At 46.7% G+C, this 9,965-nt stretch overlaps 1 protein-coding gene across 8 annotated transcripts in view; it reads right to left on the minus strand.

The window, feature by feature from the left end:
* Positions 1-8,647, minus strand: part of CASZ1 (castor zinc finger 1) — a 298,840-nt gene extending 290,193 nt beyond the window's left edge. For 7 of the 8 annotated variants that reach the window (XM_060276240.1, XM_060276237.1, XM_060276239.1 and 4 more), the window contains exon 1: positions 8,368-8,646. The gene's annotated coding sequence lies outside the window, so the exon portion shown is untranslated. Of the gene's footprint in view, positions 1-8,367 lie in introns of all 8 variants that reach the window. The other variant, XM_035120501.2, reaches the window with a different exon arrangement.
* Between the last annotated feature and the right edge of the window lie 1,318 nt (positions 8,648-9,965).

Consider the following 9,965-nt stretch of genomic DNA (forward strand, 5'->3'; position numbering starts at 1 on the left):
CGCATCCTCTTCCTACGATTAAAAAGAAGAATAAGAAGAAGCAACAGTATCTGGAGATAAATTCTTCAGGAAATAAAAGCACAAGAGGCAGCGATATGCTTTCACACAGCGGACAGGGGGAGAAGGTTAAAACCTGATATGTGTCAGGAGAGTATTTTTTCAAAGCTAGAAGAGGGGGGGGGGAATAACAGGCTTGTTCTGCTGTGAAACTTCTCCTTACCCAAAAAGAGGTGCGAGTGTGTGTTAGAAAGGATAGCCCACAAACATTTATGCAGGGAAGGCCTTTGGCCAGGACAGGGAAGGAAGCGAGTATTCTCCTTGGAAGTCTTTCATGTGAAATCTAGGTGGATATTCCATTCTGACATTAACATCTCCCACAGGAATTATTCCCGTGCACTCCTGTGAAGAAATGCACATTATGTCACATTCAATCTGGCGGGGGGCGGGGGAGGAACGCTGCGCTCACAACTGCCTCCTCCAGCGGATGGCACTTGGGGTGCTTGTGGCTGGCTGCGGCAGCATGAAGGTCAATCCCACCGCGTGCAGAATTTCTACAGAAAGTGGTGCTCTGCCCATCATGCAAGATGCCTTGGGGTGCAGCACTCGCGGCGGGAGCTGGCGTGGACAGCAGCCACCGTGTGGGTGACGGTTATGCAGGTTGCATCAAGTGCTCTGTTCAACAGCAGAGGCACAGACTCTCCAGGAAATGGCTTCAGGTGGTTTTAAGGTTGGGGGGATGATGGAGAGAGAAGAAAAAGTGACCGCTTCCTTCCCAAACACCAAACTTTTAATAAGCATCATACAGAGCCTCGTCTTGCTGACTGCACATCTTACAGGAAAGCCCATCTTCCAAACTTGTGCTTGGGTAGAAGTTTATCCAGTGAGCGATGGTATGTCTGAGGCTGCTAGGCCAACAAGCTGAGTTGAAAAGGACCCCTTTTGTCCCTGCCCCCCTTTCCACAACCAGTTCCTCTGCCCCCCCCCTTTCTCCTGTGTCCTCAAGACTCCTCTCACCTTGAGGAGTGTTAGGATTACCCAGCATTTACACTCAGTGCTTCTCTTTATTCCTTAAGACTTATTAAGAATGATAATGAGCTACAAAGCTGAGAACACGTTCCTCTCTCTCTCTCTCTCTCTCCCCTCTGTCGCTCTTCCTCTCTCTCTCTTTCCCTACGTGCCTTTTCCGTCAAAGGCACACAGGACAAATCTGACCAAAAAAAGAAGAAGAAGAAGAAGGCCTGACAATATGGATCAAGGACACTTGAGGATTTATATTCTATAAATCAAACCCCCACTTTTTGGGGAGGGAAGTTTATTATTATTTCTGCGCTAATTTCTCCCCTCCCCACCCCACATTTTCGCTTCCTTTTGCCCCCCTTTTTAAAATTCCCTTCCCCACCTTCAGAAGATTTCCCCCCCTCCTTCCTGGACTTTGAAATGAGGTGGGGGGGGGGGAATAAGACGGAAAAAGGAAGGCTGCCTGCCTGCCTGAAAAGGCTCGTTAACATGGGGCTCTTAAACGGTTGATTAATTTTAGCAAAATTTACGACACTACTCCTGCTTTCCCCTTCTTCGCCTTGCAGCATGACACTAGAGCGAGTTAACTTGAGGTCCTTCTTTCTTCTGCCGCCACCCCACCCCACCCAACCCCCCAACCCCTCCATCACCGGTACTTTGCAGGCTTCCTCCCATGTCCCAGCACTTGTTTGTACACATCAACATGCCTGGAAAGATCATAAATGCTGTCCAGGAACATCCCCGCCTTATGGATAAAAGCAGTTTTATTCCCTTTCACAGGACCGAGAAGAGCAGGAAAAGAACAGGCGGCCAACTTCTGACAATTCTAATTTTTTAAAAATGATAAAATGAAAATTGGTTCAAGTGACAAGCTGATTTCAGATGGGGGTGGGTTATTATTATTATTATTTTAAAAGGAAGCCTTTCAACCATTCTCCATCTTATAAACATGTCCTCCTGACTTTGGGCTGCATTCAGAATCGTAGGATGCTCTCTCAAAAGCCATGTCTGAAGGCAGCTTCGTTGCTTATAATTGGGGGGGGGCAGGGGAGGTAAATGGCAAGGGAAGAAATAGACCATCTAAATAAAATGAGAAAGACACGCAGCTCTTAAACATTCCCTTAGCTGTACGTTAATGTTTCATCTGTCTGGTGAGCGCTGGCTTCTCACCTGCTATTTACCTTCTCCACTTGCCCGTTTCTTCTGCCACTCTGATATAGACATCAGAAACGCATGAAGACTCAATTACTAAGCTACTTCATACACAGGTCCACCTCGCACACTCGTGGTTTGTTTTAAAAGGAAAAGCAACAATCGGACTCGGTTTCTGCCCGCTTACGACATGATTTTGGAGTTGCCATCCCAAAAACCTTCCCGTTTTGTCACTTGAACATGTGTCAAATACCGTACAGACAAACAGAGCCCAACTACATCTAGGTATGAAGCTTACCATTTCACTCACAGCAATATTTGTGTTCCCACCCACCCACGAAATCAACAAGATATGGGTTAAACTAAGCCACACCTGCTATTTAAAAGAAAAAAAGAGCTAAGAAGCTGGGATTCAAATTTTTGAAGTTGCTGTTGCAAAGAAAACATTTTCAAAAGAAAAGTAGTTCAGGTAGAAAGATTGTGGGATACAGAGATGGACCTGCTTTGAGTCAAACAGGCAAGGCTGTTTGGGATTGGTTTGTTTTTTTAAAAAAAAGATTGAATAGGTTACCCAGAACATTCTGTTTATGGCAGTAGAGCCCCCTCCCCTCATATTTAGATAGATGGGTTGGGTGTAAATCATTCTCAAAATGAAATTAAGTAAGGGTATGTATGTGGGGTGTGTGACTTGTGTTGAGGACAAAAAAGAAGACATTGTCACAGTAAATCAAGGGTGGGGGGTAGCCAGTCCCTGATCTAAGCAAATAACACATTTTGGTATAATAAAGTATTTAAAAAGAAGTGGGCAAAAGGACATAAGCAGATGACCACTGGCAGAGAAGGGGTGGCTTAGAACAGAACGTTACAAGTTTCTGAAAGTTAAAACTCCACCCTCACCCTTTGAACTAAATCTTGCTTTTTCTGTTTGCTCAAGGAGGGGGGGAAACACTAATACAGAGTAATCATTTGATTAAAAAATATGCTTGTTGAAAGACACGTCTATTTTTCAAGCATATGTGTGTGTTTTGAATTCATAGGTGCCTGCCTCCCTTAAGTTTAAAAACACCGGGTATTTTTTCCTGTCCTAATCATTTTAATAAATTTGCGGTGGGGTGGGGGTTCACCCACTAGATTAGAGGCAACAATCATAGTGGAATATCCACCACCTCTTTCCTTATTGCAGGAGCAACAAGCCACTATTCATCTTAAATCCTCTGTCCCTCCTCCCCTCAGAATCAGGATTTTCTCCTGTAAAAAATGACAATGTCAGCTGTAGGAAAACTGACACGACCAGCTTTTAAAAGAAATGTTGGTGTGGGGGGAGAGAGAGAAGTCAGCCACTGACTTCTTGGTTAAAGTATTTTCTTGTTCTAACTCATGTTCTTATGTCACTGAGCTAAAAAAGACAGAGAGAGAGAGAGGCGGGTGGGGGGGAGAGAGAGAGAAAGGGGGGAGAGATGACTTTCCTTGAATGATCTGTTTAACCTAAGCCAGAGGAAAAAAAAAAGTCATTAATTACTTATGTGAGCTATTGCTTCTGAAAGACAATAAACCTGCCCGGTCGCCATGGATATGACATATTTGCTCTGAAAACAACACAATAATTAGCAAAGGGGAAAGATACAAGGGGAATATGCAAACTCCCAGGTTTAAAGCCACAGTGTTTCTTTTTTCTGAGTGCTGTGTGTGTGTGTGTGTGTGTGTGTGGTTGTTTTTTCACTTCTGTCCGTCCAGTTTGCAATTCAAATTTTTAAAAAAGAATAAAGAAAAAGGGGTGGGAGAAGCAGCTACCCAAAAGATGCACCAGAGAGAGAGAGAGAGAGAGAGAGAGAGAGAGAGAGAGAGAGAGAGAGAGACTAGGCAGGCATGGAAGGAAAAGGATGGTGATCAAATTCTACTGAAACAGCAGGGACAAAAACATAAACACACAAGAGAATTAATAAGATGAAAAGCAATCAAGGATGTGGATTTCATCAGACAAGTTAGGCTTACATTAGTCTTGTTTTTAAGTCTGTTTAGTGCTGTTTTGGCTGGAGCAAGTTGAATGCACGTGTATCTGTGTTTTAAAAGAAAAAGGGGGAAAGTGAACTGGAGGGGGGGGAAGAGAAGACACTGTTTTAAGAAACAAAAAAGATTGAAAAGAGAATAGCACTGGATAACAGGGCGAAACGAAGCTTGGACGGAAGAAGATGCACGGCAGGCATATTTTTAAACCTACCACTTTGCCCGTCTGTCAGAAGGCAGTGCCACCAGGCTGGCACCTGCTAGGTACCCAGGAACCCCAAAATATGTCTCCACCATCTTTAAACGGGTCTTGAATAAGACAGCTTCCAAAAGATATGACACCCATCACAAAATGACACTTTAACATAAAAGAAAAAAGTTTCGTTGGGCAATTTGGAACTTAGAAGTCTGCAGGATCTCCTTGAGAACTGCTCTAAAGAGAAAAGCTTTTTATGTATTATTTCTCCCCCCCCCACTCCCATTAAGCTGAAACAAAAGACTAAAAAAAAACCTCTAATGCATTAACTCTTACCGATTCTGACCTCCTGCACTTAAAAAATAAATGATAAAACAATAATACCCTGAACATCCACTTTACCCCAAAAAATCTTTATATTTGATTTTGGACTTATTATAAAGTGAAGAAGTGGAAGGACCACCTTACAACTGCAGCAGCAGCAAGCAAGATTTTATTTGCATCAATTACTAGTCTGTCTGACCACAGGCAAGCATATTTAAAAGAAGGGGCCTTATCATTTAATCTGCTCTTTCTATTACAGTTTTTAGACAGAATCTTTCAAGATCAGAGTCCCATTCACACAAACGGCAGACTCTTGATGATCAATACCCTTTAACTTTTCTGCTCACTCCCACCCCAGTTCTGCCCCTTTCTGAACACATCAATATGGAAAACATAAGTTGAACAACCAAATAATGCAGTTCGAGAAGAAAACAAACAAACAAACAAACAAAAAGCGTAGCAGAAGAAAAAGAGCCCACGCTACTTCTTTAAACACTTTAGCACATATGGAGTTTGATTTCTTGAAGAGATCAGTTTAACATCTCCATAGAAACCTGCAACAGATTATTATCAACAGAATAAATAAGTAGTCTAATAAATTAAACAGGAGGCAGAAGATCTGGAAACTTGATTACTAAGTTCACTAATATTCTGCTTCTTCACCAGTCTTCCTAGCCGGTGGAAAAATGGATTTTTAAAAGGTGACAATCAAGTAAAACTAAGAAGATATTTCCCCTACGCACACAAAGATGGCTTATAGGAAAGACTTAGGGAGAGAAATAGGAAGGCCAGAGTGAATGTATTCCAACGGGAAGGATTAAGGTGATCCCTAATGTAGTTACATACGGCCTTGAGGAAGGAGCTGTTGGGGGGGGGGAGGCAGAAGAAGGGAAGCATGTTGAAAGGAAAGAACACATGGAGTTTATTAATCAAGTTCTCAAAGTTTCCCTCCCCTCCCACAAAAGCCAGATAGATTTAAACCACATCTATTCACATCAAACCTCCACGGCACACCCTGTTTCCCCAAAGTTTTCTCAAGTAGCATATCCCAGAAAGACACCCAGGAGGTGGCATCCACCCTCCCAGATAACACCCCCACCCACCCACAGGCCCTTACCCCAGCTTTGCCTTTCCATCCTTGCCAGCCACTGAGCCACCTTTCTCTCCCATCAAAAGAAATAAAACACGGAGAAAATATTTATTTGGACAACTGACACAAGACAAATGCACACATATAACCTAAAACTGTGGACAGCACACAGAAGCTTCTAGTTCCATACACATACACCCACCCACACGCCAGCAGAATACAGATTTTTCAACCACGGCTAAATTCTCCCCAGGGCACACAACCACCCCCAACCCTATACCAACCTCTCCCCACTACCTGCCCAGTTCCAATACATTTTTGTATGCGACAAAATCTAATGGGAGTAGTCGTGGGGGTAACATGTTATTCCCTTCCCCAAGAAAACAAATAGGAATAAATTAAGATTCTCTTTATTGCATAAAATGACTCTTTCCCCTACCCCAGAAGCTTAGGATCCGACCATACATCTGGAGAGGCAGATTTGAGAGAGGGGGAAGTATGCAATCATTTCATTCCCTCTCCAGAACTCACGCCTATGTGCCCCGCTCTGCGTCCAACGCTTTCACCCCCTTCTCTTAATTTCTGCGAACGCCCCAATCCCTCTACTTTCCCTTATTTTTAACCGCTATCTTGCTGTTGTCCCCACCCCATCCGCCCCCGTTCCCGGCAGGGCCGAACTTTGACTGACAGCTCGACACCTGTTCCCTCGTCCCGGGAGCGCCCAAACATGGAGAGGAGCGTTCACCAAAACCCCACTCCTTCCAGGGCGCCCCGCCCTTCGCAACTCCACCCCTAGGCCGAGCCAAACCCCCGCCCCCCACCGCCAACACAAACAATACGCCAAACAACCGCTCGCCTGCCGGCCTGCCGGCCTCCCCCCTCCAAAAAACAGCCTCTGTACATGAAACGTCCCTTACCCCTTGCGCGCCCCCAGCAGACCCAACTTCTCCAAAGCGCAGGAGATAAAAATACGAATGAGAGAGTGTTCGTGAAAAGGACGGGGCGGGGGGCAAATCAGCTGCTCGTTCTGCAAATACCACGGGGTAAAAATAACCTGCTGCTGCAAACGAGGGGGCAGACACAAAGTACCCCGGATCGCCCCAAAAGCGCACTCTTAGGGACTCTCGAATAACTTGGGTTGGGGAAAGGGAAGCTAGGAAGAAGAGGGAGAGAACCCCCCACCCCGGAAGCGCAGGGCGAAGCAAATACTGAGCATCGCTTCTCTCTCTCTCTCCTCTCGCCCCCTTGTGCGGCCACCGTGCGCTCCGGACCCTCCGCCCATATCTCCAAAAGTCAGCGCGCACCCGGGGTCTCCTCTCCAAAGCACCACTTTGGGAAAACTTTGCGCGCCGACAGAAGCAGAAGCAGCCCCGACTCCAATCCCAAGAACCAGCCCAGACAAAAAACGTCTCTATATTCTCAGTCTTTTAGGGACCCTAACCATTTCCTCCTCCCCATTCCCCGGGACAACCTGCACTCACCTTAAAAAAAAAGTGGGAAGGGGGAGAAATGTTTTGCCGAAACTGTCTTGAAAACGCAGACACCTGAGAGCAAAATTTGGGGAGGGGGGGTTGGGGGAGATCCCGCCCCCGCCCCTCGTCCTCTGCCTCCCTTTCCCCTCCTGCCCTTTCTTTCCCTTTCCTCCACCCCCTCCCCAGGAACTATTTTTAAAGTCTTCGAAAAATGGTTAGGCACCATCTGCAACTGTAGGCAACTGGGAGATCCAAGGGGATATTATTCTATGCCCCCTCCCCTGTGTAAGGGAAGGGGGCATCTCCAGCTTCTTGGGAGATTGGGGAGGGGGAGAAAAGACGAGTCGCCAAACGCGCGGACGTCTCCCACCCACCTTGTTTGAGACAGTCCTGGGAATTGCGAGAATCTTGCCTGCCTGTCCGCCCCTCTCCTCCCGCCCCTAACTCTGGACAAGGAAAAAGAAAGCGAACCACCTGCATCCATTCCTTTCAAAGTGCCCCACGAAGAAAGGCAGAAAGAGGAGTGTGAGAAAGGGGGTCGCAGCAGCAAACTCTCTCTCTCTCTCTCTCTCTCTCTCTCTCTCTCTCTCTCTCTCTCTCTCTCTCTCTCTCTCTCTCTCCAGCTGCCCCCACCCGAAGAAGAAAAACCAGCGCGCAAAGTCCTGGCCCCTCCATCCCGTTCCAGGCGCACTGCAAACCCCCGCGCCGTTTCCGCGCGCAATGACCTACACAGTTCTGTGCAGTGCAATGTAACGCGACCCCCCTCGCCGACACACACACTTTTTACAAGTGCCCCCTCTCTCGGCCGGTGCAAAGCCCCTTCTTCTCACGCCCCCTCCCTGACCAGGGCAGCGACAGCCACCTTCTCCAGTGACTGCAGCCGCCTGCGTCGCCCTCCAAGCAATGCCGCCGCCGCTCGCCCTCTCTGCCCCAGCCCAGCGCGCACTGGGGAGAGCGAGGCGCAGAGAGAGTTGCTGGGGCGAAAGCGGCCGCCGCCAGCCGGGACGAGGCGCGGAAAAGTGCACGGGCGAGGAGTCGGGGGAGCCCCCCAGGGAGGAAGGGTCTGGGGCCGGGCGCGGGGGGGGCAAGGAGGGGAGAGCAGAAGGTCTTACCTGCACTTGGGGCTGCTTTGGGTGACTTTCCAAGTACAGGGAAATGTGTGTGTTTGGGATGGAGGCTTACAGCGCGCATGCGCCATCAAAGTTGCCCTGATCCGGGATTTTTTTCCCCTCCTCTCGCTCGCTTCCCTTTTGCTTTGATTATTGAATTTTCCTATTTCTACCGGGGGTGCAGGCGGCGCGCAAAACCCGGACTGGAGTAAGGACACAATCTGACACCGCCCGCCCCCCGCGAGCTCTCCGCGGGTTGAAAGCGAGGGAGAAAGGGGGACTTCGGAAGAAAAAAAAAGGGGAAGAAAAAATAGAGAGGAGGAAAAGGGCATGGAACGGACTCGCAAGGAACTCCAGCTGAGGAGGGCGCCTGCAAAACCCGGACTGGATAACAATACACTGGCAAGAGTTGTTGTTGTTGTTGTTGTTGTTGTTGTTGTTGTTGTTGTTGTTGTTGTCGTCCTTCTCCTTCTGCCTAAGAGCAGTTGCTCTCCTTTCCAATCCATCTCCCCTCCTCACTCTGCCTGTGACCGTTTTCAGCACAAAACCAAGGTGACCATTATCAACCTTGTGTTCCTCCCATAGACTTTTGACGGATTTCATAAAAATGAAGAGTAAAATAAAAATAAAAATAACACCAGGTGGGATCTATGTCTGGGTTTCCTGTGATGTATGAAAACCCATTGCTGGCCACCTTGCTGTATAACATTTAGAATTATAATTCCATGTTATTAGTTATGATGTATATGTATATTGATGCTCTGTTGGACTTAAGTGCACACACATCTTGAATCTTTATTCTGAGTAAGAGTTTAGTAACAACTGTCCTGTCTTTTTGTAGTTTTGGATTTGAACACATTCATTTATTTAATAAAAGCATTTAAAATGTTTATAAAAGTATTTAAACAGCGCCATCTCATAAAATCACAGGAGCGGCATACTATTATATGTAAACAATGAAACGGGGTGGGAAACCATCTTGGTATATCTCAGTACCGTACCTTTCTTTTCTCGGTAAGTGGTTCCAATTTATTACCTGTGGGTCTTTGCTGACATAAAGGCTGACCTCCCGTACCACAAGTGAATAGGCCTTTCTTGCTGAAAATTTACAGTTCTATGGTAATAATTGTGGGAGGAAGACCAATAGTGTCTGATAGGAACAGCATATCATTTCAGGGTGACTATCAACCCTGGAAACACCTTCTTATGGCTACCAGAATGTTCCTCCATGCTGCCTAGAGCTGTAGAGAAAGGGTTTATAGAGCCTGTGAGTGGACAACAGATAGGATGCTTCAATCCCTTTTGGGCAGGCAGCCTCTGCTCATGCTGAAACAAAATAATAATAATAAATCCTTCCAGTAGCACCTTAGAGACCAACTATGGTAAGTTTGTTACTGGTATCCTGGCTAGGCAAGGCAGGGATTTTGATCCATGCAAGGTTCTGGGGTATGGGCAAGAATGCAATGTATCCTGATATTGCCACACAACAAAATATGCAACCCCAAGCCACAGCTGTCCCACTTGCAGCCATGAGCAAGTGGTCCACAACTTAGGGCTTATCCAACCTTCACAGCCCCACCTGAAGATGCTTGGAACAAAAC

Source organism: Zootoca vivipara, chromosome 6, assembly GCF_963506605.1.
Source record: "Zootoca vivipara chromosome 6, rZooViv1.1, whole genome shotgun sequence".
Classification (NCBI taxonomy): Eukaryota; Metazoa; Chordata; class Lepidosauria; order Squamata; family Lacertidae; genus Zootoca; species Zootoca vivipara.